At 44.9% G+C, this 27,598-nt stretch overlaps 15 non-coding genes and 1 pseudogene across 15 annotated transcripts; all 16 read right to left on the reverse strand.

Moving 5' to 3' along the window:
* Window positions 1-1,110: 1,110 nt before the first annotated feature.
* LOC141177794 (U2 spliceosomal RNA) lies at window positions 1,111-1,300 on the reverse strand. The gene has a single exon (XR_012254343.1). It is a non-coding gene; the product is annotated as a U2 spliceosomal RNA (small nuclear RNA).
* An 8,408-nt stretch (window positions 1,301-9,708) lies between these two features.
* On the reverse strand, window positions 9,709-9,899 carry LOC141176644 (U2 spliceosomal RNA). The gene has a single exon (XR_012253312.1). It is a non-coding gene; the product is annotated as a U2 spliceosomal RNA (small nuclear RNA).
* Window positions 9,900-11,014: 1,115 nt separating this feature from the next.
* On the reverse strand, window positions 11,015-11,205 carry LOC141176645 (U2 spliceosomal RNA). The gene has a single exon (XR_012253313.1). It is a non-coding gene; the product is annotated as a U2 spliceosomal RNA (small nuclear RNA).
* Window positions 11,206-12,320: 1,115 nt separating this feature from the next.
* Window positions 12,321-12,520, reverse strand: LOC141177771 (U2 spliceosomal RNA). Its single transcript, XR_012254325.1, has one exon. It is a non-coding gene; the product is annotated as a U2 spliceosomal RNA (small nuclear RNA).
* Window positions 12,521-12,785: 265 nt separating this feature from the next.
* Window positions 12,786-12,895, reverse strand: LOC141178003 (U2 spliceosomal RNA; annotated as a pseudogene).
* Window positions 12,896-14,010: 1,115 nt separating this feature from the next.
* LOC141176646 (U2 spliceosomal RNA) lies at window positions 14,011-14,201 on the reverse strand. Its single transcript, XR_012253314.1, has one exon. It is a non-coding gene; the product is annotated as a U2 spliceosomal RNA (small nuclear RNA).
* A 1,109-nt stretch (window positions 14,202-15,310) lies between these two features.
* On the reverse strand, window positions 15,311-15,501 carry LOC141176647 (U2 spliceosomal RNA). The gene has a single exon (XR_012253315.1). It is a non-coding gene; the product is annotated as a U2 spliceosomal RNA (small nuclear RNA).
* A 1,115-nt stretch (window positions 15,502-16,616) lies between these two features.
* LOC141176648 (U2 spliceosomal RNA) lies at window positions 16,617-16,807 on the reverse strand. The gene has a single exon (XR_012253316.1). It is a non-coding gene; the product is annotated as a U2 spliceosomal RNA (small nuclear RNA).
* Window positions 16,808-17,922: 1,115 nt separating this feature from the next.
* On the reverse strand, window positions 17,923-18,113 carry LOC141177620 (U2 spliceosomal RNA). Its single transcript, XR_012254198.1, has one exon. It is a non-coding gene; the product is annotated as a U2 spliceosomal RNA (small nuclear RNA).
* A 1,115-nt stretch (window positions 18,114-19,228) lies between these two features.
* Window positions 19,229-19,419, reverse strand: LOC141176649 (U2 spliceosomal RNA). The gene has a single exon (XR_012253317.1). It is a non-coding gene; the product is annotated as a U2 spliceosomal RNA (small nuclear RNA).
* A 1,115-nt stretch (window positions 19,420-20,534) lies between these two features.
* On the reverse strand, window positions 20,535-20,725 carry LOC141176651 (U2 spliceosomal RNA). The gene has a single exon (XR_012253319.1). It is a non-coding gene; the product is annotated as a U2 spliceosomal RNA (small nuclear RNA).
* A 1,115-nt stretch (window positions 20,726-21,840) lies between these two features.
* On the reverse strand, window positions 21,841-22,031 carry LOC141176653 (U2 spliceosomal RNA). Its single transcript, XR_012253320.1, has one exon. It is a non-coding gene; the product is annotated as a U2 spliceosomal RNA (small nuclear RNA).
* Window positions 22,032-23,143: 1,112 nt separating this feature from the next.
* Window positions 23,144-23,334, reverse strand: LOC141176654 (U2 spliceosomal RNA). The gene has a single exon (XR_012253321.1). It is a non-coding gene; the product is annotated as a U2 spliceosomal RNA (small nuclear RNA).
* A 1,115-nt stretch (window positions 23,335-24,449) lies between these two features.
* On the reverse strand, window positions 24,450-24,640 carry LOC141177332 (U2 spliceosomal RNA). The gene has a single exon (XR_012253936.1). It is a non-coding gene; the product is annotated as a U2 spliceosomal RNA (small nuclear RNA).
* Window positions 24,641-25,749: 1,109 nt separating this feature from the next.
* LOC141176655 (U2 spliceosomal RNA) lies at window positions 25,750-25,940 on the reverse strand. Its single transcript, XR_012253322.1, has one exon. It is a non-coding gene; the product is annotated as a U2 spliceosomal RNA (small nuclear RNA).
* A 1,115-nt stretch (window positions 25,941-27,055) lies between these two features.
* LOC141177621 (U2 spliceosomal RNA) lies at window positions 27,056-27,246 on the reverse strand. The gene has a single exon (XR_012254199.1). It is a non-coding gene; the product is annotated as a U2 spliceosomal RNA (small nuclear RNA).
* Between the last annotated feature and the right edge of the window lie 352 nt (window positions 27,247-27,598).

Consider the following 27,598-nt stretch of genomic DNA (forward strand, 5'->3'; position numbering starts at 1 on the left):
CCAGAATTGGTTTCAAACTACGGAGCCACCCAAGGATCCTGAAAAGTCCATTTGTGGAGATGAGCTCCTGGACTCCCGTTAAGAAGACATGTTGTCAACCTCTAGATCCCTTACATGCCTGCACTTTTCGGCTTGCTGCTGCTGCAATCCACGCGTTTTAGATCTGCATAACTCCACCTCTTTAAACACAGCACCTTCACCCCCTGCTGTTCCCACCCGCCTCAACACCGTTGGAAGGGAGGAGAACCAATTAAGGCGGGGGTTGGGGTGGAACGAGCAGCTGTCTACCCTTAGCAGGAGGGCTCCTGATTACATACCTCTCCTGCTGCTGCTGCTGCTGGCTGTCCAGCAGCAGACTGAAGGTGGCTGCTGCTGTGCACAGGTATATAAAGGCTCAGAGCCTATTATGACACGCGCAGCCAGCGTTCCATTGCCACATTCCATCTACTGCAGGCAGGATACCTGGCTGGCTGAATGTCGCTGAGAAGCTCACAGAGACCGCCATAAGCAACAGTTTAACAGAATGCCACAGACTAATCAACCAAACTTTTTGGGTTGGGTTCTCTTTTATAGTCTGCAGGCATTAAATGAAAGAAGTCAGTGTTCCAGCAGAAGGAGACGTTTCAGAAAAGGCATTGTAGCAAACCAAAAAAGAAATTTTAAGCGCAGCAGAGTAACCAGCGCACATACCTGTTAGCTCAGGTGAGTTTAAAAGGCTGCTGTTGATAACAAGGGCATTTGCTAAATAGATGGTGTGTGTGCAACAATATACTGAAAGGTCAATTATATTGTGCAGCTTATCTCACCACCTGTAGTTATTTAGGTGAAAGCTCCAAAATGCTTGCCTAATATGTCTGTTTATCCAAAAGGAAGTAAAAAGGGAGAGCTAGAAAGATAGCATTGCATCACATTACATGGCAATGCAATGCACAGTTGCTGAAGTTGAACCAAAATGAGCTTGTAATCTGGCTTCTGCAACTTTGAACATGAAAAATCCAATGAGGAGAAGAAAAGCAAAGCCAAAGAGTCCATCCCAAAATCCGACAAACAAGCAAAATGAACAAAAAACATTGAATTCAATTCTTTCTGATTTTAGAAACTGCATTAAAGAAGGGGTGCACCGGTCCTGGAGATACTGCAATACCAGGTCAATGCGTGGAGTGGACAGAGCAAGCTCTTTTTCCATCTCCCTGTTCTAAAAATCCATTTAATATATGGTCCCCAGATAGGGGACGTATCAGATATTAAACTGATAAGAACAGATCAGGTTTCAACATAATTTATTAAGTGCGTAAAATATGGTTTACAATCAAAAACAACAACACAAACAGTACATTATTAAAACACAGAATTCCACCCATAAAAACCCCATATACGATTAGCATCCCTCCTCCCAATACATTTGACATCCCTCAAGTAATAAATATACATCTGGCTAAAAGCAATTTTAAGACAATCCTTCACAGAAATAGCATCACGTTTAAAAAGTAAAATATTGCGTGCCTTCCAAAGGGCGTCTTTAAAACAGTTAATCATACACCAACATATACAATACTGTTGAGGGGTCGGACATTTAAAAAGGCCATATAAAACATATTCATGGTTAAAATCTCTTAAACCGCAAGTCCATTTTAAAAGAATCCCAACTTTGTGCCAAAGTTCCTGTGCAAATGGGCAATTCCACATAAGGTGCAAGGTGGTTTCGTCATTAACACATGAGTCTCTGGGGCATTTGGCTCTGGCCACCAGGCCTCTCCTGTGTTGAAACTCTCTGGTGGGGAGGCACTGGTGGACCACCATCCATGCGATGTCCTTATGTCCATTTGCTAAGAATTTCCCGAAGACATTCTTCCAAACTTGCTTCGATCTCTCTTCTGAGAAATTTACTATGGGGGTCACATCTTCATTCCTCCTCAGAAAAGATAAAAGCTTCTTGCGGTCTTTAAAAATGTCCATATTAAAATCACCAAGGCTATAAAATCGAACAGTCTTTTCTAAGATTGCTTGGTGTTTGGGGGGCATAGTAAAACAGGGGAATTCAACGACAACTTAAACCATCTTTTAAAAATCATCCCACAAGTATATTTTAAAAAATAACTTAGCGCACTATTACCATTAAAATGTTTGAAACAAAAGCAGAAATAATTTAAATACAAATAAATATGTAAATCGGGGACATCCCTTCCGCCGTTCATTTTATTCTTCCTCATTATTTCTCGCCTTAATTTTTCCATTTTGGAGTTCCATAAAAACATAAAGATCATCCTAGTCATTTTTTTAATTAAAACATCAGAGGGGGGGTACACCATAGCTATATACAGTATGAGGGGTAACAACACTGATTTTATAATTAAAATTTTCCCCTCCATTGTTAGGGACCTCAAACCCCAAAATGATATTTTCTTTGACATTTTTTCTATGACATTCTCCCAGCTTTGAGTTCCCACATTCTCCTCGTTAAAAACAACTCCAAGAATTTTTACATTGTCTCGTTTTATAGTGAGCTGCGGGAGTTGGGCGGTGTCCCAGGATCCCAAAGTCAGACATTCAGATTTATTTAAATTAAGTTTAAAACCGGATGCCTGGGAAAAAAAATCAATGCGCAACACCGCCCTCCGGAGGGAAGCAGGGTCCACGCACACAACCGTCACGTCATCCATGTAGCCAAAGACTCTCACATCACTGCCACCTCCGCCTGGAACAGGAACCCCTCTAATCACTTTGTCTTTTCTTATTGCGCTCAGCAGGGGCTCCATGGCGCAGATGAACAGGATGGGCGACAAGGGGCATCCCTGCTTCACTCCAGACTCAAGGGGAACTCCATCTGTTAAAAAGCCATTAAGAGAAATTTGACTAAAACAATTTTTATATAAAATCTTAATACAATTTAAAAGCATATTAGGGATACCCATTCTTTTTAAAACTCTAAAAAGAAATCTATGAGAGACTCTATCGAAAGCTTTTTCAAAATCTAGGGCTAAAAGAGCTACATTTTGACACCGGTCTCTGGAATACCAAATTACATCCCTTAATACGTTTAAAACCTCTGAAATACTTCTGCCTGGTACACTACAAACCTGCTCAGGCTGGATTAGTTTGGCAATGACACTCCTGAGCCGGTCTGCAACCACCTTAGCAAGTACCTTGTAATCAACATTTAGGAGAGTTATGGGTCTCCAATTCGCTAGAGTACTGCGGTCACCTTTTTTATATATCAAAGACACCACTCCTCTCCTCCACGAAAATGGCAACTGTTCACAAATAAAAACTTCTTTAAAAAGCATAAAAAGGTCCTCTTTTAAAATGTCCCAAAAAGTAAGGTAAAATTCTACAGGTAGTCCGTCACACCCAGGTGCTTTACCCTTAGAGAAACTTTTAAAAACATAAAATAATTCCTCTAAAACAATATCGCGTTCTAAAAACTCCTGGTCTGTAAAATTTAACTTAAAATCGAGATCATTAAGAGCATCAGATAAAAAGGACTCATCTATACACTTTTTACTAAAAAGATGCTTATAAAAGTTAAAAGTAGCATTCAACATTCCCTGCATAGATGTTTCACCCTCTAGATTTGTGATCACTTCTCTTTTATCCATGACTTTTTTGAAGAAGAAGCGAGAGCACTTCTCCCCCTCCTCCAAGTGCTGCACTCTAGAGTTAAAAATAATCTCTTTCCCCTTTGTGTCTATGCAGTTCTGAATTTCAGTTTTTAGGCTAGCAATATCATCTCCCACCTCCACCCCTAGCTCTTTGAATTTAAAAAGTGTTTGTAGTTTGGTGTTAAGATCACTAAAACATATTTTTTTCTCTCTAGCTTTACGTCTCCCTGCTTTTATAAAAAACATTCTGACTTTTTTTTTCAAATTTTCCCACCAGGTTACCATAGGGGCATCAGAAGGTTTTTGTCGCCGCCAGGCTTGATAGGCTTTACCAAAGTCTTGTCGAATCAGAGGGTCCTCCAGCAGGTAAGTACTTAGACGCCAGAGGCCCCTGTTGACCCTCTGTTCATCCCGGTATTCTAGATGCACCTCCAAGCCCTTATGGTCAGAAAATATATTTGATGTTAAAACACATTTTACAGGGTTAAAATCATCTGATAGGAAAATAAAATCGATCCTGGAGGACACCCCTCTTCCGGACCACGTATAACCAGGGTCCGTCGGCAGGAGTGACCTCCACGCATCGCATAATTTAAAATCAGTTATAAAATCTTTCAATAGATGACATGACTTATCCAATTTGCGTAAAGGGTCACCCCCTGCTCGTTGTTCACTAGCACAAAGACAATTAAAATCACCCCCTACGATCAGGGGAGATGACCCAGTACAGTACAATGGCAATATCCCAAATAAATTAATTCTCTCTTGCTTATCAGGGGGAGCATAAATATTCATTACACGTAGGGTAAAACCATTAAATTTAAAATGCACTAAAACCACTCTGCCTGGTACTATTTCTGTGACAGCATTTATAGTAATATTTCTCCCACGACAGAGGAAGCCCACCCCCGCTGACTTGTTGTCATTGGAGCCAGACCAGATGGAGGGCCCCAGTCTCCAATCTGTCTTGATATCATTATAATTTAGTGCATGTTGTATCCCGCATTCCTGTAATAAACATATGTCAAAGTCAGTGGTTTCTAAATACTTGAATAGAGCAGCAATACGAACTGGGCTCTTTAATGACCTCACATTCAGTGAGACAAGTCTTAATGTGGGCATTCATAGGTCAGGGTGGTGGATCTTCCATGAGGACACCTGACTCAAAGCCCTGTATATCAAATTGCTCCAGGACATCCGGGCTAGAGGACCCAAACGACTCGATATTCTGTGAGCCGGCGGTTGCCCCCTCGTAGGTCACGGTTCCCAGCCACATTCCAGGAGACGCTGGGGCTTCGACATTCCGTCTCTTTTTCGGGGCAGACTCCACTAGGTCACTGGTGCAGTCCTCCTCTTCCTCCACCTCCTCCAGGGGGGGAGACTGGTCCATCAGGACAAGATCAGCAACACAGATTTCCTGATGTTCGCCACCTAGAAGCAAAGCCCCCTCATCTGGCTGGCTAATCGCCCTGGAAGATCCTGAGGCCATCGCTGCGTGGTCCCCTGTAGCCAACCGCACAGGGGCACCACCCTCCAGCCCAACAGGATCGGTATCGGGAACCATCGATACGGAGGATACCCTCCCAGAAGGAGGACCCCCCCGCTCCGGTCCATGCGAGGTCCGCCCATCGTTAAGGGACTTCGATGCAGGTGCCGCCCCAGAGGGGCCTCCGGCTCCCTGCTCCATCCCAGCCTTCTCGCCCTTCGAACCGCCCTCTGACGCCGGCCTGCCAGTGAAGACCGGTGGGCGCATCGGCTCAGCTTCAGAAGATGCAGCTTCTGCGTAGGTCCTGGTCCTGGTCCTGTTGGGGCATCCTCGGAACATGTGCCCCGCCTCACCGCAGAGATTACATTTCCTCCCAGCGGGACAGTCCTTCATTAAATGTCCGTAACAGCTGCAATTATTGCAGCGGTCTACTATCCTGCCCGTGCAGGACGTTTGGGTATGACCCATTTGTCCACAGTTCCTGCAACATACTGGCATTCCAGGATAAAATAAGTAGCCTCTGCTCTTACCGATTACGAAGGTTGAGGGAGGGTGTAGCATTCCTCCCACTCCACTAAGGTCCCTCTTTAGACGGGCCATATACCTTCTCTTGCCGCACCAGAAGCCTACCGCGTTCTTCACAGTACCCAGGTATCTCAGATCATCACAATAGCGGGTAAGGTAGGTCGAGATGTCTGCAGCTTCCACAAAGGGGTTCGGGAAATGCACCACGATGGGGATCTCGTCATAAGCATACAAGAGACAAAAGGTTAGTCCATCCAATTCATCTAAGTAGTTTTCCTCGTTTACCTTTTGTACGAGTTGCTGACAGCATCCCTGGCTCTTGAAGGTGATGGTGTATGTCCCCTTGTACTCGTTGTCCTGGAAGCAGAATATGTCTTCCCGCCGAAACTCCAGAACTCCAAGAAGAATCCTATGGCAGATGTAGTCCAAATTCTTCTCCATCCTCGATGCTGCTCCAACTTCAATCCTCACTGTGTTCCGCATCCGGGCATCACCCGATGAATATGTGAGCGTTGCCGGCATCCTTCACTCAGGAACGTACCGACTCTTCTCTCTGAAAGGCGCAAGCCTTCATGGGATCCCTTCCCGTTGCTCCCGGACTAATCCTTCCTCCCAATAGCAGCAGGGGGGTTAAGTCCCTCCGAAGAGGAACGATCCCCCCAGGCCGAGAGAAAGGGTACCAAGAGCACCTCACAGGCAAGACCACACAGGTAAACCTGATAGATCGTGCCAAAAGGCCGAGAAGCGATAACCAGAATTGGTTTCAAACTACGGAGCCACCCAAGGATCCTGAAAAGTCCATTTGTGGAGATGAGCTCCTGGACTCCCGTTAAGAAGACATGTTGTCAACCTCTAGATCCCTTACATGCCTGCACTTTTCGGCTTGCTGCTGCTGCAATCCACGCGTTTTAGATCTGCATAACTCCACCTCTTTAAACACAGCACCTTCACCCCCTGCTGTTCCCACCCGCCTCAACACCGTTGGAAGGGAGGAGAACCAATTAAGGCGGGGGGTGGGGTGGAACGAGCAGCTGTCTACCCTTAGCAGGAGGGCTCCTGATTACATACCTCTCCTGCTGCTGCTGCTGCTGCTGGCTGTCCAGCAGCAGACTGAAGGTGGCTGCTGCTGTGCACAGGTATATAAAGGCTCAGAGCCTATTATGACACGCGCAGCCAGCGTTCCATTGCCACATTCCATCTACTGCAGGCAGGATACCTGGCTGGCTGAATGTCGCTGAGAAGCTCACAGAGACCGCCATAAGCAACAGTTTAACAGAATGCCACAGACTAATCAACCAAACTTTTTGGGTTGGGTTCTCTTTTATAGTCTGCAGGCATTAAATGAAAGAAGTCAGTGTTCCAGCAGAGGGAGACAACGTTTCAGAAAAGGCATTGTAGCAAACCAAAAAAGAAATTTTAAGCGCAGCAGAGTAACCAGCGCACATACCTGTTAGCTCAGGTGAGTTTAAAAGGCTGATGTTGATAACAAGGGCATTTGCTAAATAGATGGTGTGTGTGCAACAATATAAGATAAGATAAGATAAGATAAGATAAGATATACTTTATTTATCCCGTAGGAAATTACGGTATCACAGCAGCAGAACACAGATCTCGAACATGACACATATGATAACATAACATTTGGAATACTTTAGACATTGCTTTTCAGACATTTGTTAAACACCCCCATAGCTGTTGGAACAAATGATCTCCTGTATTTTTCCTTTTTACACCTTAGTTGTATTAGGCGATTGCTGAATGTGCTCTTCTGTTTCGCAAACAGTTCATAAAGCGGGTGTGTGTTGTTGCCCATTATAGCTCTGCACTTCTTCTTAATCCTTTCCTCTACCACCTCTTCAAAAGTCCCAAGCTGTAGGCCCACCGTCGCGCTAGCCTTCTTTATAAGTTTGTTGAGCTTGTTGGCGTCAGCAACACGCACACTGTTACCCCAGCAAATTATTGCCGCAAAGGTGGCACTAGCCACAATGGATTGGTAGAACACCTCAAGCATTTTGCCACACACATTAAAAGACCTTAACTTCCTTAGGAAGTACAATCTACTCATCCCCTTCTTGTAGACCTTCTCCATGTGGCACTTCCAGTCTAGCTTGCTATCCAGGTAAACCCCCAAATATTTGAAACTGTCCACCATCTCCACATCCTGACCGTCAATGGTAACAGGTAGGCATACCTTCTTGCACCTTCCATAGCTCATCACCAACTCCCTGGTTTTCTTAACATTTAGTTCTAGATGGTTAGCCTGGCACCATACTACAAAGTCCGCAACCACCCTTCTATATTCCTCTTCATCCTGGTCCTTCCCAATACCGCCAACTATCACAGAGTCATCCGAGTACTTCTGGAGGTAACAACGGTCTGATTTATACTGAAAGTCAGCTGTGTACAATGTAAAGAGGAATGGCGACAGCACTGTTCCCTGCGGGGCTCCGACACTGCTCAGTACACTATCTGATGTAGCCGTCCCCCACCTAACAAACTGTGGCCTATCCGACAGGTAGTCAATTATCCAATTCACAAGTCCCTCATCCACCGCCATTTTAATCAACTTTCCACGCAGTAAGAGTGGCTGTAATGTGTTGAACGCACTAGAGAAATCAAAGAACAAAGCACGCACTGTGGTTCCATCATTGTCCAAAAAGGAATGTACTGTTTGTAGCAGAGACGCTACAGCATCGTCCACCCCCAGTCCCTGCCGGTACGCAAACTGAAGATCATCAGTATGCGCCATCACCCTCGGACACAAGTGAGCAAGTACTATTCTCTCCAAGGACTTCATCGCATGCGATGTTAAGGCCACCGGTCTATAGTCCCCCGGGGAAGTCGGGAAGGTAGTCTTGGGAACCGGCACCAGGCAGGAAGTCTTCCATAGCACTGGTACTCTCTTTGATTGTAAGCTCTGGTTAAAGAGATGCTGGAAGACAGTACACAACTCATTTGCACACACTCTGAGGACACGTGGACTGAGACCGTCAGGCCCTGCTGCTTTGCCAATGGCCAGCTTACTAAACTGGTCCCTCACGTCATTTTTGGAGACCGAGAAATGATCTATTTCACCCCCTGTTAATTTAGCTAGTTGTTCCCCGGCCTCCTCCCCCTTCCCTGCTGCTACCGCACCTTTATTGCTGAATCTATTGAAGAACTCATTCATTTCATTAGCCATTCTAAGTCCACCACCCACCTGCTCCGACCTTGCCTTAAACCCAGTCACTAGCTTCATTCCAGCCCACACCTCTCTGGAGCTTTTTCGTGCAAATTGATTTTCTAATTTAACTCTGAATGCCTCACGGGCAATCTTAATTTTCCCCTTTAGGTCTCGCTGTATAATTTTCAATGCCTCCTTGTCCTTCCTTTTAAAAGCCAGTTTTTTCATGTTTAGTAAATGTTTCAACTCTTTTGTAATCCATGGCTTATTGTTTGCATAACACCGAATCTCTTGAACAGGTACTACAATGTCCATACAGAAGTTGATGTAATCAGTAACTCTGCCAGTAATCTCATTAACATCACAATTCTCTTTCATGGTACACAACACCTCCCAGTCTGTACAATCAAAGCAGTCTTGTAACGCCTCCTCTGCTGCTGGACACCACTTCCTTATCTTTTTAATTGTCACTGGTTGTTTGCGGATGTCTGGTTGGTAAGCAGGAGACAATAGTATGAGGTTGTGGTCAGATTTCCCCAGGGGGGGTAATGCAGCCGATGAATAAGCATTCTTAACATTAGCAATATAGCAATATACTGAAAGGTCAATTATATTGTGCAGCTTATCTCACCACCTGTAGTTATTTAGGTGAAAGCTCCAAAATGCTTGCCTAATATGTCTGTTTATCCAAAAGGAAGTAAAAAGGGAGAGCTAGAAAGATAGCATTGCATCACATTACATGGCAATGCAATGCACAGTTGCTGAAGTTGAACCAAAATGAGCTTGTAATCTGGCTTCTGCAACTTTGAACATGAAAAATCCAATGAGGAGAAGAAAAGCAAAGCCAAAGAGTCCATCCCAGAATCCGACAAACAAGCAAAATGAACAAAAAACATTGAATTCAATTCTTTCTGATTTTAGAAACTGCATTAAAGAAGGGGTGCACCGGTCCTGGAGATACTGCAATACCAGGTCAATGCGTGGAGTGGACAGAGCAAGCTCTTTTTCCATCTCCCTGTTCTAAAAATCCATTTAATATATGGTCCCCAGATAGGGGACGTATCAGATATTAAACTGATAAGAACAGATACTACACTTGATCTTAGCCAAAAGGCCGAGAAGCGATAACCAGAATTGGTTTCAAACTACGGAGCCACCCAAGGATCCTGAAAAGTCCATTTGTGGAGATGAGCTCCTGGACTCCCGTTAAGAAGACATGTTGTCAACCTCTAGATCCCTTACATGCCTGCACTTTTCGGCTTGCTGCTGCTGCAATCCACGCGTTTTAGATCTGCATAACTCCACCTCTTTAAACACAGCACCTTCACCCCCTGCTGTTCCCACCCGCCTCAACACCGTTGGAAGGGAGGAGAACCAATTAAGGCGGGGGGTGGGGTGGAACGAGCAGCTGTCTACCCTTAGCAGGAGGGCTCCTGATTACATACCTCTCCTGCTGCTGCTGCTGCTGGCTGTCCAGCAGCAGACTGAAGGTGGCTGCTGCTGTGCACAGGTATATAAAGGCTCAGAGCCTATTATGACACGCGCAGCCAGCGTTCCATTGCCACATTCCATCTACTGCAGGCAGGATACCTGGCTGGCTGAATGTCGCTGAGAAGCTCACAGAGACCGCCATAAGCAACAGTTTAACAGAATGCCACAGACTAATCAACCAAACTTTTTGGGTTGGGTTCTCTTTTATAGTCTGCAGGCATTAAATGAAAGAAGTCAGTGTTCCAGCAGAGGGAGACAACGTTTCAGAAAAGGCATTGTAGCAAACCAAAAAAGAAATTTTAAGCGCAGCAGAGTAACCAGCGCACATACCTGTTAGCTCAGGTGACTTTAAAAGGCTGCTGTTGATAACAAGGGCATTTGCTAAATAGATGGTGTGTGTGCAACAATATACTGAAAGGTCAATTATATTGTGCAGCTTATCTCACCACCTGTAGTTATTTAGGTGAAAGCTCCAAAATGCTTGCCTAATATGTCTGTTTATCCAAAAGGAAGTAAAAAGGGAGAGCTAGAAAGATAGCATTGCATCACATTACATGGCAATGCAATGCACAGTTGCTGAAGTTGAACCAAAATGAGCTTGTAATCTGGCTTCTGCAACTTTGAACATGAAAAATCCAATGAGGAGAAGAAAAGCAAAGCCAAAGAGTCCATCCCAAAATCCGACAAACAAGTAAAATGAACAAAAAACATTGAATTCAATTCTTTCTGATTTTAGAAACTGCATTAAAGAAGGGGTGCACCGGTCCTGGAGATACTGCAATACCAGGTCAATGCGTGGAGTGGACAGAGCAAGCTCTTTTTCCATCTCCCTGTTCTAAAAATCCATTTAATATATGGTCCCCAGATAGGGGACGTATCAGATATTAAACTGATAAGAACAGATACTACACTTGATCTTAGCCAAAAGGCCGAGAAGCGATAACCAGAATTGGTTTCAAACTACGGAGCCACCCAAGGATCCTGAAAAGTCCATTTGTGGAGATGAGCTCCTGGACTCCCGTTAAGAAGACATGTTGTCAACCTCTAGATCCCTTACATGCCTGCACTTTTTGGCTTGCTGCTGCTGCAATCCACGCGTTTTAGATCTGCATAACTCCACCTCTTTAAACACAGCACCTTCACCCCCTGCTGTTCCCACCCGCCTCAACACCGTTGGAAGGGAGGAGAACCAATTAAGGCGGGGGGTGGGGTGGAACGAGCAGCTGTCTACCCTTAGCAGGAGGGCTCCTGATTACATACCTCTCCTGCTGCTGCTGCTGCTGGCTGTCCAGCAGCAGACTGAAGGTGGCTGCTGCTGTGCACAGGTATATAAAGGCTCAGAGCCTATTATGACACGCGCAGCCAGCGTTCCATTGCCACATTCCATCTACTGCAGGCAGGATACCTGGCTGGCTGAATGTCGCTGAGAAGCTCACAGAGACCGCCATAAGCAACAGTTTAACAGAATGCCACAGACTAATCAACCAAACTTTTTGGGTTGGGTTCTCTTTTATAGTCTGCAGGCATTAAATGAAAGAAGTCAGTGTTCCAGCAGAGGGAGACAACGTTTCAGAAAAGGCATTGTAGCAAACCAAAAAAGAAATTTTAAGCGCAGCAGAGTAACCAGCGCACATACCTGTTAGCTCAGGTGAGTTTAAAAGGCTGCTGTTGATAACAAGGGCATTTGCTAAATAGATGGTGTGTGTGCAACAATATACTGAAAGGTCAATTATATTGTGCAGCTTATCTCACCACCTGTAGTTATTTAGGTGAAAGCTCCAAAATGCTTGCCTAATATGTCTGTTTATCCAAAAGGAAGTAAAAAGGGAGAGCTAGAAAGATAGCATTGCATCACATTACATGGCAATGCAATGCACAGTTGCTGAAGTTGAACCAAAATGAGCTTGTAATCTGGCTTCTGCAACTTTGAACATGAAAAATCCAATGAGGAGAAGAAAAGCAAAGCCAAAGAGTCCATCCCAAAATCCGACAAACAAGCAAAATGAACAAAAAACATTGAATTCAATTCTTTCTGATTTTAGAAACTGCATTAAAGAAGGGGTGCACCGGTCCTGGAGATACTGCAATACCAGGTCAATGCGTGGAGTGGACAGAGCAAGCTCTTTTTCCATCTCCCTGTTCTAAAAATCCATTTAATATATGGTCCCCAGATAGGGGACGTATCAGATATTAAACTGATAAGAACAGATTTTTTTTTTTTTGATTGAATATATCTTTTATTAGCACAAAAAATAAGTTAACAGACAGTGTACAGTGCCGCAGCCCAGTACACACAGAATTCTACGTCATATTTACATAGCATGAGGATACGACGCACTAACTAGACACATCACACCCCTATGCTACACAAAACACTCAATCTGAAAGAAAAAGCATGTCAATCAATACAGTACGACGAATCGTGATAAGGGATGGGGATTGGGAAAAAGGGGATGGGGAGGGGAAAATCACAGGCCCGAAGCTTTATTGAAAGACAAGACACATAAGGGGAGAGGGGGAGGAGGGGTTTAGTCCTCGTCCTCGTCCTCCGGACCGTCCATGATGGAATAGTCTCTGAGCAGATAAGAACAGATACTACACTTGATCTTAGCCAAAAGGCCGAGAAGCGATAACCAGAATTGGTTTCAAACTACGGAGCCACCCAAGGATCCTGAAAAGTCCATTTGTGGAGATGAGCTCCTGGACTCCCGTTAAGAAGACATGTTGTCAACCTCTAGATCCCTTACATCCCTGCACTTTTCGGCTTGCTGCTGCTGCAATCCACGCGTTTTAGATCTGCATAACTCCACCTCTTTAAACACAGCACCTTCACCCCCTGCTGTTCCCACCCGCCTCAACACCGTTGGAAGGGAGGAGAACCAATTAAGGCGGGGGGTGGGGTGGAACGAGCAGCTGTCTACCCTTAGCAGGAGGGCTCCTGATTACATACCTCTCCTGCTGCTGCTGCTGCTGGCTGTCCAGCAGCAGACTGAAGGTGGCTGCTGCTGTGCACAGGTATATAAAGGCTCAGAGCCTATTATGACACGCGCAGCCAGCGTTCCATTGCCACATTCCATCTACTGCAGGCAGGATACCTGGCTGGCTGAATGTCGCTGAGAAGCTCACAGAGACCGCCATAAGCAACAGTTTAACGGAATGCCACAGACTAATCAACCAAACTTTTTGGGTTGGGTTCTCTTTTATAGTCTGCAGGCATTAAATGAAAGAAGTCAGTGTTCCAACAGAGGGAGACAACGTTTCAGAAAAGGCATTGTAGCAAACCAAAAAAGAAATTTTAAGCGCAGCAGAGTAACCAGCGCACATACCTGTTAGCTCAGGTGAGTTTAAAAGGCTGCTGTTGATAACAAGGGCATTTGCTAAATAGATGGTGTGTGTGCAACAATATACTGAAAGGTCAATTATATTGTGCAGCTTATCTCACCACCTGTAGTTATTTAGGTGAAAGCTCCAAAATGCTTGCCTAATATGTCTGTTTATCCAAAAGGAAGTAAAAAGGGAGAGCTAGAAAGATAGCATTGCATCACATTACATGGCAATGCAATGCACAGTTGCTGAAGTTGAACCAAAATGAGCTTGTAATCTGGCTTCTGCAACTTTGAACATGAAAAATCCAATGAGGAGAAGAAAAGCAAAGCCAAAGAGTCCATCCCAAAATCCGACAAACAAGCAAAATGAACAAAAAACATTGAATTCAATTCTTTCTGATTTTAGAAACTGCATTAAAGAAGGGGTGCACCGGTCCTGGAGATACTGCAATACCAGGTCAATGCGTGGAGTGGACAGAGCAAGCTCTTTTTCCATCTCCCTGTTCTAAAAATCCATTTAATATATGGTCCCCAGATAGGGGACGTATCAGATATTAAACTGATAAGAACAGATACTACACTTGATCTTAGCCAAAAGGCCGAGAAGCGATAACCAGAATTGGTTTCAAACTACGGAGCCACCCAAGGATCCTGAAAAGTCCATTTGTGGAGATGAGCTCCTGGACTCCCGTTAAGAAGACATGTTGTCAACCTCTAGATCCCTTACATGCCTGCACTTTTCGGCTTGCTGCTGCTGCAATCCACGCGTTTTAGATCTGCATAACTCCACCTCTTTAAACACAGCACCTTCACCCCCTGCTGTTCCCACCCGCCTCAACACCGTTGGAAGGGAGGAGAACCAATTAAGGCGGGGGGTGGGGTGGAACGAGCAGCTGTCTACCCTTAGCAGGAGGGCTCCTGATTACATACCTCTCCTGCTGCTGCTGGCTGTCCAGCAGCAGACTGAAGGTGGCTGCTGCTGTGCACAGGTATATAAAGGCTCAGAGCCTATTATGACACGCGCAGCCAGCGTTCCATTGCCACATTCCATCTACTGCAGGCAGGATACCTGGCTGGCTGAATGTCGCTGAGAAGCTCACAGAGACCGCCATAAGCAACAGTTTAACAGAATGCCACAGACTAATCAACCAAACTTTTTGGGTTGGGTTCTCTTTTATAGTCTGCAGGCATTAAATGAAAGAAGTCAGTGTTCCAGCAGAGGGAGACAACGTTTCAGAAAAGGCATTGTAGCAAACCAAAAAATAAATTTTAAGCGCAGCAGAGTAACCAGCGCACATACCTGTTAGCTCAGGTGAGTTTAAAAGGCTGCTGTTGATAACAAGGGCATTTGCTAAATAGATGGTGTGTGTGCAACAATATACTGAAAGGTCAATTATATTGTGCAGCTTATCTCACCACCTGTAGTTATTTAGGTGAAAGCTCCAAAATGCTTGCCTAATATGTCTGTTTATCCAAAAGGAAGTAAAAAGGGAGAGCTAGAAAGATAGCATTGCATCACATTACATGGCAATGCAATGCACAGTTGCTGAAGTTGAACCAAAATGAGCTTGTAATCTGGCTTCTGCAACTTTGAACATGAAAAATCCAATGAGGAGAAGAAAAGCAAAGCCAAAGAGTCCATCCCAAAATCCGACAAACAAGCAAAATGAACAAAAAACATTGAATTCAATTCTTTCTGATTTTAGAAACTGCATTAAAGAAGGGGTGCACCGGTCCTGGAGATACTGCAATACCAGGTCAATGCGTGGAGTGGACAGAGCAAGCTCTTTTTCCATCTCCCTGTTCTAAAAATCCATTTAATATATGGTCCCCAGATAGGGGACGTATCAGATATTAAACTGATAAGAACAGATACTACACTTGATCTTAGCCAAAAGGCCGAGAAGCGATAACCAGAATTGGTTTCAAACTACGGAGCTACCCAAGGATCCTGAAAAGTCCATTTGTGGAGATGAGCTCCTGGACTCCCGTTAAGAAGACATGTTGTCAACCTCTAGATCCCTTACATGCCTGCACTTTTCGGCTTGCTGCTGCTGCAATCCACGTGTTTTAGATCTGCATAACTCCACCTCTTTAAACACAGCACCTTCACCCCCTGCTGTTCCCACCCGCCTCAACACCGTTGGAAGGGAGGAGAACCAATTAAGGCGGGGGGTGGGGTGGAACGAGCAGCTGTCTACCCTTAGCAGGAGGGCTCCTGATTACATACCTCTCCTGCTGCTGCTGCTGCTGGCTGTCCAGCAGCAGACTGAAGGTGGCTGCTGCTGTGCACAGGTATATAAAGGCTCAGAGCCTATTATGACACGCGCAGCCAGCGTTCCATTGCCACATTCCATCTACTGCAGGCAGGATACCTGGCTGGCTGAATGTCGCTGAGAAGCTCACAGAGACCGCCATAAGCAACAGTTTAACAGAATGCCACAGACTAATCAACCAAACTTTTTGGGTTGGGTTCTCTTTTATAGTCTGCAGGCATTAAATGAAAGAAGTCAGTGTTCCAGCAGAGGGAGACAACGTTTCAGAAAAGGCATTGTAGCAAACCAAAAAAGAAATTTTAAGCGCAGCAGAGTAACCAGCGCACATACCTGTTAGCTCAGGTGAGTTTAAAAGGCTGCTGTTGATAACAAGGGCATTTGCTAAATAGATGGTGTGTGTGCAACAATATACTGAAAGGTCAATTATATTGTGCAGCTTATCTCACCACCTGTAGTTATTTAGGTGAAAGCTCCAAAATGCTTGCCTAATATGTCTGTTTATCCAAAAGGAAGTAAAAAGGGAGAGCTAGAAAGATAGCATTGCATCACATTACATGGCAATGCAATGCACAGTTGCTGAAGTTGAACCAAAATGAGCTTGTAATCTGGCTTCTGCAACTTTGAACATGAAAAATCCAATGAGGAGAAGAAAAGCAAAGCCAAAGAGTCCATCCCAAAATCCGACAAACAAGCAAAATGAACAAAAAACATTGAATTCAATTCTTTCTGATTTTAGAAACTGCATTAAAGAAGGGGTGCACCGGTCCTGGAGATACTGCAATACCAGGTCAATGCGTGGAGTGGACAGAGCAAGCTCTTTTTCCATCTCCCTGTTCTAAAAATCCATTTAATATATGGTCCCCAGATAGGGGACGTATCAGATATTAAACTGATAAGAACAGATACTACACTTGATCTTAGCCAAAAGGCCGAGAAGCGATAACCAGAATTGGTTTCAAACTACGGAGCCACCCAAGGATCCTGAAAAGTCCATTTGTGGAGATGAGCTCCTGGACTCCCGTTAAGAAGACATGTTGTCAACCTCTAGATCCCTTACATGCCTGCACTTTTCGGCTTGCTGCTGCTGCAATCCACGCGTTTTAGATCTGCATAACTCCACCTCTTTAAACACAGCACCTTCACCCCCTGCTGTTCCCACCCGCCTCAACACCGTTGGAAGGGAGGAGAACCAATTAAGGCGGGGGGTGGGGTGGAACGAGCAGCTGTCTACCCTTAGCAGGAGGGCTCCTGATTACATACCTCTCCTGCTGCTGCTGCTGCTGGCTGTCCAGCAGCAGACTGAAGGTGGCTGCTGCTGTGCACAGGTATATAAAGGCTCAGAGCCTATTATGACACGCGCAGCCAGCGTTCCATTGCCACATTCCATCTACTGCAGGCATTATACCTGGCTGGCTGAATGTCGCTGAGAAGCTCACAGAGACCGCCATAAGCAACAGTTTAACAGAATGCCACAGACTAATCAACCAAACTTTTTGGGTTGGGTTCTCTTTTATAGTCTGCAGGCATTAAATGAAAGAAGTCAGTGTTCCAGCAGAGGGAGACAACGTTTCAGAAAAGGCATTGTAGCAAACCAAAAAATAAATTTTAAGCGCAGCAGAGTAACCAGCGCACATACCTGTTAGCTCAGGTGAGTTTAAAAGGCTGCTGTTGATAACAAGGGCATTTGCTAAATAGATGGTGTGTGTGCAACAATATACTGAAAGGTCAATTATATTGTGCAGCTTATCTCACCACCTGTAGTTATTTAGGTGAAAGCTCCAAAATGCTTGCCTAATATGTCTGTTTATCCAAAAGGAAGTAAAAAGGGAGAGCTAGAAAGATAGCATTGCATCACATTACATGGCAATGCAATGCACAGTTGCTGAAGTTGAACCAAAATGAGCTTGTAATCTGGCTTCTGCAACTTTGAACATGAAAAATCCAATGAGGAGAAGAAAAGCAAAGCCAAAGAGTCCATCCCAAAATCCGACAAACAAGCAAAATGAACAAAAAACATTGAATTCAATTCTTTCTGATTTTAGAAACTGCATTAAAGAAGGGGTGCACCGGTCCTGGAGATACTGCAATACCAGGTCAATGCGTGGAGTGGACAGAGCAAGATCTTTTTCCATCTCCCTGTTCTAAAAATCCATTTAATATATGGTCCCCAGATAGGGGACGTATCAGATATTAAACTGATAAGAACAGATACTACACTTGATCTTAGCCAAAAGGCCGAGAAGCGATAACCAGAATTGGTTTCAAACTACGGAGCCACCCAAGGATCCTGAAAAGTCCATTTGTGGAGATGAGCTCCTGGACTCCCGTTAAGAAGACATGTTGTCAACCTCTAGATCCCTTACATGCCTGCACTTTTCGGCTTGCTGCTGCTGCAATCCACGCGTTTTAGATCTGCATAACTCCACCTCTTTAAACACAGCACCTTCACCCCCTGCTGTTCCCACCCGCCTCAACACCGTTGGAAGGGAGGAGAACCAATTAAGGCGGGGGGTGGGGTGGAACGAGCAGCTGTCTACCCTTAGCAGGAGGGCTCCTGATTACATACCTCTCCTGCTGCTGCTGCTGCTGGCTGTCCAGCAGCAGACTGAAGGTGGCTGCTGCTGTGCACAGGTATATAAAGGCTCAGAGCCTATTATGACACGCGCAGCCAGCGTTCCATTGCCACATTCCATCTACTGCAGGCAGGATACCTGGCTGGCTGAATGTCGCTGAGAAGCTCACAGAGACCGCCATAAGCAACAGTTTAACAGAATGCCACAGACTAATCAACCAAACTTTTTGGGTTGGGTTCTCTTTTATAGTCTGCAGGCATTAAATGAAAGAAGTCAGTGTTCCAGCAGAGGGAGACAACGTTTCAGAAAAGGCATTGTAGCAAACCAAAAAAGAAATTTTAAGCGCAGCAGAGTAACCAGCGCACATACCTGTTAGCTCAGGTGAGTTTAAAAGGCTGCTGTTGATAACAAGGGCATTTGCTAAATAGATGGTGTGTGTGCAACAATATACTGAAAGGTCAATTATATTGTGCAGCTTATCTCACCACCTGTAGTTATTTAGGTGAAAGCTCCAAAATGCTTGCCTAATATGTCTGTTTATCCAAAAGGAAGTAAAAAGGGAGAGCTAGAAAGATAGCATTGCATCACATTACATGGCAATGCAATGCACAGTTGCTGAAGTTGAACCAAAATGAGCTTGTAATCTGGCTTCTGCAACTTTGAACATGAAAAATCCAATGAGGAGAAGAAAAGCAAAGCCAAAGAGTCCATCCCAAAATCCGACAAACAAGCAAAATGAACAAAAAACATTGAATTCAATTCTTTCTGATTTTAGAAACTGCATTAAAGAAGGGGTGCACCGGTCCTGGAGATACTGCAATACCAGGTCAATGCGTGGAGTGGACAGAGCAAGCTCTTTTTCCATCTCCCTGTTCTAAAAATCCATTTAATATATGGTCCCCAGATAGGGGACGTATCAGATATTAAACTGATAAGAACAGATACTACACTTGATCTTAGCCAAAAGGCCGAGAAGCGATAACCAGAATTGGTTTCAAACTACGGAGCCACCCAAGGATCCTGAAAAGTCCATTTGTGGAGATGAGCTCCTGGACTCCCGTTAAGAAGACATGTTGTCAACCTCTAGATCCCTTACATGCCTGCACTTTTCGGCTTGCTGCTGCTGCAATCCACGCGTTTTAGATCTGCATAACTCCACCTCTTTAAACACAGCACCTTCACCCCCTGCTGTTCCCACCCGCCTCAACACCGTTGGAAGGGAGGAGAACCAATTAAGGCGGGGGGTGGGGTGGAACGAGCAGCTGTCTACCCTTAGCAGGAGGGCTCCTGATTACATACCTCTCCTGCTGCTGCTGCTGCTGGCTGTCCAGCAGCAGACTGAAGGTGGCTGCTGCTGTGCACAGGTATATAAAGGCTCAGAGCCTATTATGACACGCGCAGCCAGCGTTCCATTGCCACATTCCATCTACTGCAGGCAGGATACCTGGCTGGCTGAATGTCGCTGAGAAGCTCACAGAGACCGCCATAAGCAACAGTTTAACAGAATGCCACAGACTAATCAACCAAACTTTTTGGGTTGGGTTCTCTTTTATAGTCTGCAGGCATTAAATGAAAGAAGTCAGTGTTCCAGCAGAGGGAGACAACGTTTCAGAAAAGGCATTGTAGCAAACCAAAAAAGAAATTTTAAGCGCAGCAGAGTAACCAGCGCACATACCTGTTAGCTCAGGTGAGTTTAAAAGGCTGCTGTTGATAACAAGGGCATTTGCTAAATAGATGGTGTGTGTGCAACAATATACTGAAAGGTCAATTATATTGTGCAGCTTATCTCACCACCTGTAGTTATTTAGGTGAAAGCTCCAAAATGCTTGCCTAATATGTCTGTTTATCCAAAAGGAAGTAAAAAGGGAGAGCTAGAAAGATAGCATTGCATCACATTACATGGCAATGCAATGCACAGTTGCTGAAGTTGAACCAAAATGAGCTTGTAATCTGGCTTCTGCAACTTTGAACATGAAAAATCCAATGAGGAGAAGAAAAGCAAAGCCAAAGAGTCCATCCCAAAATCCGACAAACAAGCAAAATGAACAAAAAACATTGAATTCAATTCTTTCTGATTTTAGAAACTGCATTAAAGAAGGGGTGCACCGGTCCTGGAGATACTGCAATACCAGGTCAATGCGTGGAGTGGACAGAGCAAGCTCTTTTTCCATCTCCCTGTTCTAAAAATCCATTTAATATATGGTCCCCAGATAGGGGACGTATCAGATATTAAACTGATAAGAACAGATACTACACTTGATCTTAGCCAAAAGGCCGAGAAGCGATAACCAGAATTGGTTTCAAACTACGGAGCCACCCAAGGATCCTGAAAAGTCCATTTGTGGAGATGAGCTCCTGGACTCCCGTTAAGAAGACATGTTGTCAACCTCTAGATCCCTTACATGCCTGCACTTTTCGGCTTGCTGCTGCTGCAATCCACGCGTTTTAGATCTGCATAACTCCACCTCTTTAAACACAGCACCTTCACCCCCTGCTGTTCCCACCCGCCTCAACACCGTTGGAAGGGAGGAGAACCAATTAAGGCGGGGGGTGGGGTGGAACGAGCAGCTGTCTACCCTTAGCAGGAGGGCTCCTGATTACATACCTCTCCTGCTGCTGCTGCTGCTGGCTGTCCAGCAGCAGACTGAAGGTGGCTGCTGCTGTGCACAGGTATATAAAGGCTCAGAGCCTATTATGACACGCGCAGCCAGCGTTCCATTGCCACATTCCATCTACTGCAGGCAGGATACCTGGCTGGCTGAATGTCGCTGAGAAGCTCACAGAGACCGCCATAAGCAACAGTTTAACAGAATGCCACAGACTAATCAACCAAACTTTTTGGGTTGGGTTCTCTTTTATAGTCTGCAGGCATTAAATGAAAGAAGTCAGTGTTCCAGCAGAGGGAGACAACGTTTCAGAAGAGGCATTGTAGCAAACCAAAAAAGAAATTTTAAGCGCAGCAGAGTAACCAGCGCACATACCTGTTAGCTCAGGTGAGTTTAAAAGGCTGCTGTTGATAACAAGGGCATTTGCTAAATAGATGGTGTGTGTGCAACAATATACTGAAAGGTCAATTATATTGTGCAGCTTATCTCACCACCTGTAGTTATTTAGGTGAAAGCTCCAAAATGCTTGCCTAATATGTCTGTTTATCCAAAAGGAAGTAAAAAGGGAGAGCTAGAAAGATAGCATTGCATCACATTACATGGCAATGCAATGCACAGTTGCTGAAGTTGAACCAAAATGAGCTTGTAATCTGGCTTCTGCAACTTTGAACATGAAAAATCCAATGAGGAGAAGAAAAGCAAAGCCAAAGAGTCCATCCCAAAATCCGACAAACAAGCAAAATGAACAAAAAACATTGAATTCAATTCTTTCTGATTTTAGAAACTGCATTAAAGAAGGGGTGCACCGGTCCTGGAGATACTGCAATACCAGGTCAATGCGTGGAGTGGACAGAGCAAGCTCTTTTTCCATCTCCCTGTTCTAAAAATCCATTTAATATATGGTCCCCAGATAGGGGACGTATCAGATATTAAACTGATAAGAACAGATACTACACTTGATCTTAGCCAAAAGGCCGAGAAGCGATAACCAGAATTGGTTTCAAACTACGGAGCCACCCAAGGATCCTGAAAAGTCCATTTGTGGAGATGAGCTCCTGGACTCCCGTTAAGAAGACATGTTGTCAACCTCTAGATCCCTTACATGCCTGCACTTTTCGGCTTGCTGCTGCTGCAATCCACGCGTTTTAGATCTGCATAACTCCACCTCTTTAAACACAGCACCTTCACCCCCTGCTGTTCCCACCCGCCTCAACACCGTTGGAAGGGAGGAGAACCAATTAAGGCGGGGGGTGGGGTGGAACGAGCAGCTGTCTACCCTTAGCAGGAGGGCTCCTGATTACATACCTCTCCTGCTGCTGCTGCTGGCTGTCCAGCAGCAGACTGAAGGTGGCTGCTGCTGTGCACAGGTATATAAAGGCTCAGAGCCTATTATGACACGCGCAGCCAGCGTTCCATTGCCACATTCCATCTACTGCAGGCAGGATACCTGGCTGGCTGAATGTCGCTGAGAAGCTCACAGAGACCGCCATAAGCAACAGTTTAACAGAATGCCACAGACTAATCAACCAAACTTTTTGGGTTGGGTTCTCTTTTATAGTCTGCAGGCATTAAATGAAAGAAGTCAGTGTTCCAGCAGAGGGAGACAACGTTTCAGAAAAGGCATTGTAGCAAACCAAAAAAGAAATTTTAAGCGCAGCAGAGTAACCAGCGCACATACCTGTTAGCTCAGGTGAGTTTAAAACGCTGCTGTTGATAACAAGGGCTTTTGCTAAATAGATGGTGTGTGTGCAACAATATACTGAAAGGTCAATTATATTGTGCAGCTTATCTCACCACCTGTAGTTATTTAGGTGAAAGCTCCAAAATGCTTGCCTAATATGTCTGTTTATCCAAAAGGAAGTAAAAAGGGAGAGCTAGAAAGATAGCATTGCATCACATTACATGGCAATGCAATGCACAGTTGCTGAAGTTGAACCAAAATGAGCTTGTAATCTGGCTTCTGCAACTTTGAACATGAAAAATCCAATGAGGAGAAGAAAAGCAAAGCCAAAGAGTCCATCCCAAAATCCGACAAACAAGCAAAATGAACAAAAAACATTGAATTCAATTCTTTCTGATTTTAGAAACTGCATTAAAGAAGGGGTGCACCGGTCCTGGAGATACTGCAATACCAGGTCAATGCGTGGAGTGGACAGAGCAAGCTCTTTTTCCATCTCCCTGTTCTAAAAATCCATTTAATATATGGTCCCCAGATAGGGGACGTATCAGATATTAAACTGATAAGAACAGATACTACACTTGATCTTAGCCAAAAGGCCGAGAAGCGATAACCAGAATTGGTTTCAAACTACGGAGCCACCCAAGGATCCTGAAAAGTCCATTTGTGGAGATGAGCTCCTGGACTCCCGTTAAGAAGACATGTTGTCAACCTCTAGATCCCTTACATGCCTGCACTTTTCGGCTTGCTGCTGCTGCAATCCACGCGTTTTAGATCTGCATAACTCCACCTCTTTAAACACAGCACCTTCACCCCCTGCTGTTCCCACCCGCCTCAACACCGTTGGAAGGGAGGAGAACCAATTAAGGCGGGGGGTGGGGTGGAACGAGCAGCTGTCTACCCTTAGCAGGAGGGCTCCTGATTACATACCTCTCCTGCTGCTGCTGCTGCTGGCTGTCCAGCAGCAGACTGAAGGTGGCTGCTGCTGTGCACAGGTATATAAAGGCTCAGAGCCTATTATGACACGCGCAGCCAGCGTTCCATTGCCACATTCCATCTACTGCAGGCAGGATACCTGGCTGGCTGAATGTCGCTGAGAAGCTCACAGAGACCGCCATAAGCAACAGTTTAACAGAATGCCACAGACTAATCAACCAAACTTTTTGGGTTGGGTTCTCTTTTATAGTCTGCAGGCATTAAATGAAAGAAGTCAGTGTTCCAGCAGAGGGAGACAACGTTTCAGAAAAGGCATTGTAGCAAACCAAAAAAGAAATTTTAAGCGCAGCAGAGTAACCAGCGCACATACCTGTTAGCTCAGGTGAGTTTAAAAGGCTGCTGTTGATAACAAGGGCATTTGCTAAATAGATGGTGTGTGTGCAACAATATACTGAAAGGTCAATTATATTGTGCAGCTTATCTCACCACCTGTAGTTATTTAGGTGAAAGCTCCAAAATGCTTGCCTAATATGTCTGTTTATCCAAAAGGAAGTAAAAAGGGAGAGCTAGAAAGATAGCATTGCATCACATTACATGGCAATGCAATGCACAGTTGCTGAAGTTGAACCAAAATGAGCTTGTAATCTGGCTTCTGCAACTTTGAACATGAAAAATCCAATGAGGAGAAGAAAAGCAAAGCCAAAGAGTCCATCCCAAAATCCGACAAACAAGCAAAATGAACAAAAAACATTGAATTCAATTCTTTCTGATTTTAGAAACTGCATTAAAGAAGGGGTGCACCGGTCCTGGAGATACTGCAATACCAGGTCAATGCGTGGAGTGGACAGAGCAAGCTCTTTTTCCATCTCCCTGTTCTAAAAATCCGTTTAATATATGGTCCCCAGATAGGGGACGTATCAGATATTAAACTGATAAGAACAGATACTACACTTGATCTTAGCCAAAAGGCCGAGAAGCGATAACCAGAATTGGTTTCAAACTACGGAGCCACCCAAGGATCCTGAAAAGTCCATTTGTGGAGATGAGCTCCTGGACTCCCGTTAAGAAGACATGTTGTCAACCTCTAGATCCCTTACATGCCTGCACTTTTCGGCTTGCTGCTGCTGCAATCCACGCGTTTTAGATCTGCATAACTCCACCTCTTTAAACACAGCACCTTCACCCCCTGCTGTTCCCACCCGCCTCAACACCGTTGGAAGGGAGGAGAACCAATTAAGGCGGGGGGTGGGGTGGAACGAGCAGCTGTCTACCCTTAGCAGGAGGGCTCCTGATTACATACCTCTCCTGCTGCTGCTGGCTGTCCAGCAGCAGACTGAAGGTGGCTGCTGCTGTGCACAGGTATATAAAGGCTCAGAGCCTATTATGACACGCGCAGCCAGCGTTCCATTGCCACATTCCATCTACTGCAGGCAGGATACCTGGCTGGCTGAATGTCGCTGAGAAGCTCACAGAGACCGCCATAAGCAACAGTTTAACAGAATGCCACAGACTAATCAACCAAACTTTTTGGGTTGGGTTCTCTTTTATAGTCTGCAGGCATTAAATGAAAGAAGTCAGTGTTCCAGCAGAGGGAGACAACGTTTCAGAAAAGGCATTGTAGCAAACCAAAAAAGAAATTTTAAGCGCAGCAGAGTAACCAGCGCACATACCTGTTAGCTCAGGTGAGTTTAAAAGGCTGCTGTTGATAACAAGGGCATTTGCTAAATAGATGGTGTGTGTGCAACAATATACTGAAAGGTCAATTATATTGTGCAGCTTATCTCACCACCTGTAGTTATTTAGGTGAAAGCTCCAAAATGCTTGCCTAATATGTCTGTTTATCCAAAAGGAAGTAAAAAGGGAGAGCTAGAAAGATAGCATTGCATCACATTACATGGCAATGCAATGCACAGTTGCTGAAGTTGAACCAAAATGAGCTTGTAATCTGGCTTCTGCAACTTTGAACATGAAAAATCCAATGAGGAGAAGAAAAGCAAAGCCAAAGAGTCCATCCCAAAATCCGACAAACAAGCAAAATGAACAAAAAACATTGAATTCAATTCTTTCTGATTTTAGAAACTGCATTAAAGAAGGGGTGCACCGGTCCTGGAGATACTGCAATACCAGGTCAATGCGTGGAGTGGACAGAGCAAGCTCTTTTTCCATCTCCCTGTTCTAAAAATCCATTTAATATATGGTCCCCAGATAGGGGACGTATCAGATATTAAACTGATAAGAACAGATACTACACTTGATCTTAGCCAAAAGGCCGAGAAGCGATAACCAGAATTGGTTTCAAACTACGGAGCCACCCAAGGATCCTGAAAAGTCCATTTGTGGAGATGAGCTCCTGGACTCCCGTTAAGAAGACATGTTGTCAACCTCTAGATCCCTTACATGCCTGCACTTTTCGGCTTGCTGCTGCTGCAATCCACGCGTTTTAGATCTGCATAACTCCACCTCTTTAAACACAGCACCTTCACCCCCTGCTGTTCCCACCCGCCTCAACACCGTTGGAAGGGAGGAGAACCAATTAAGGCGGGGGGTGGGGTGGAACGAGCAGCTGTCTACCCTTAGCAGGAGGGCTCCTGATTACATACCTCTCCTGCTGCTGCTGCTGCTGGCTGTCCAGCAGCAGACTGAAGGTGGCTGCTGCTGTGCACAGGTATATAAAGGCTCAGAGCCTATTATGACACGCGCAGCCAGCGTTCCATTGCCACATTCCATCTACTGCAGGCATTATACCTGGCTGGCTGAATGTCGCTGAGAAGCTCACAGAGACCGCCATAAGCAACAGTTTAACAGAATGCCACAGACTAATCAACCAAACTTTTTGGGTTGGGTTCTCTTTTATAGTCTGCAGGCATTAAATGAAAGAAGTCAGTGTTCCAGCAGAGGGAGACAACGTTTCAGAAAAGGCATTGTAGCAAACCAAAAAATAAATTTTAAGCGCAGCAGAGTAACCAGCGCACATACCTGTTAGCTCAGGTGAGTTTAAAAGGCTGCTGTTGATAACAAGGGCATTTGCTAAATAGATGGTGTGTGTGCAACAATATACTGAAAGGTCAATTATATTGTGCAGCTTATCTCACCACCTGTAGTTATTTAGGTGAAAGCTCCAAAATGCTTGCCTAATATGTCTGTTTATCCAAAAGGAAGTAAAAAGGGAGAGCTAGAAAGATAGCATTGCATCACATTACATGGCAATGCAATGCACAGTTGCTGAAGTTGAACCAAAATGAGCTTGTAATCTGGCTTCTGCAACTTTGAACATGAAAAATCCAATGAGGAGAAGAAAAGCAAAGCCAAAGAGTCCATCCCAAAATCCGACAAACAAGCAAAATGAACAAAAAACATTGAATTCAATTCTTTCTGATTTTAGAAACTGCATTAAAGAAGGGGTGCACCGGTCCTGGAGATACTGCAATACCAGGTCAATGCGTGGAGTGGACAGAGCAAGATCTTTTTCCATCTCCCTGTTCTAAAAATCCATTTAATATATGGTCCCCAGATAGGGGACGTATCAGATATTAAACTGATAAGAACAGATACTACACTTGATCTTAGCCAAAAGGCCGAGAAGCGATAACCAGAATTGGTTTCAAACTACGGAGCCACCCAAGGATCCTGAAAAGTCCATTTGTGGAGATGAGCTCCTGGACTCCCGTTAAGAAGACATGTTGTCAACCTCTAGATCCCTTACATGCCTGCACTTTTCGGCTTGCTGCTGCTGCAATCCACGCGTTTTAGATCTGCATAACTCCACCTCTTTAAACACAGCACCTTCACCCCCTGCTGTTCCCACCCGCCTCAACACCGTTGGAAGGGAGGAGAACCAATTAAGGCGGGGGGTGGGGTGGAACGAGCAGCTGTCTACCCTTAGCAGGAGGGCTCCTGATTACATACCTCTCCTGCTGCTGCTGCTGCTGGCTGTCCAGC

The sequence above is a fragment of the Phyllobates terribilis genome, unplaced genomic scaffold, assembly GCF_046119375.1.
Source record: "Phyllobates terribilis strain yellow unplaced genomic scaffold, ASM4611937v1 Scaffold_27__1_contigs__length_16484149, whole genome shotgun sequence".
Lineage (NCBI taxonomy): Eukaryota > Metazoa > Chordata > Amphibia > Anura > Dendrobatidae > Phyllobates > Phyllobates terribilis.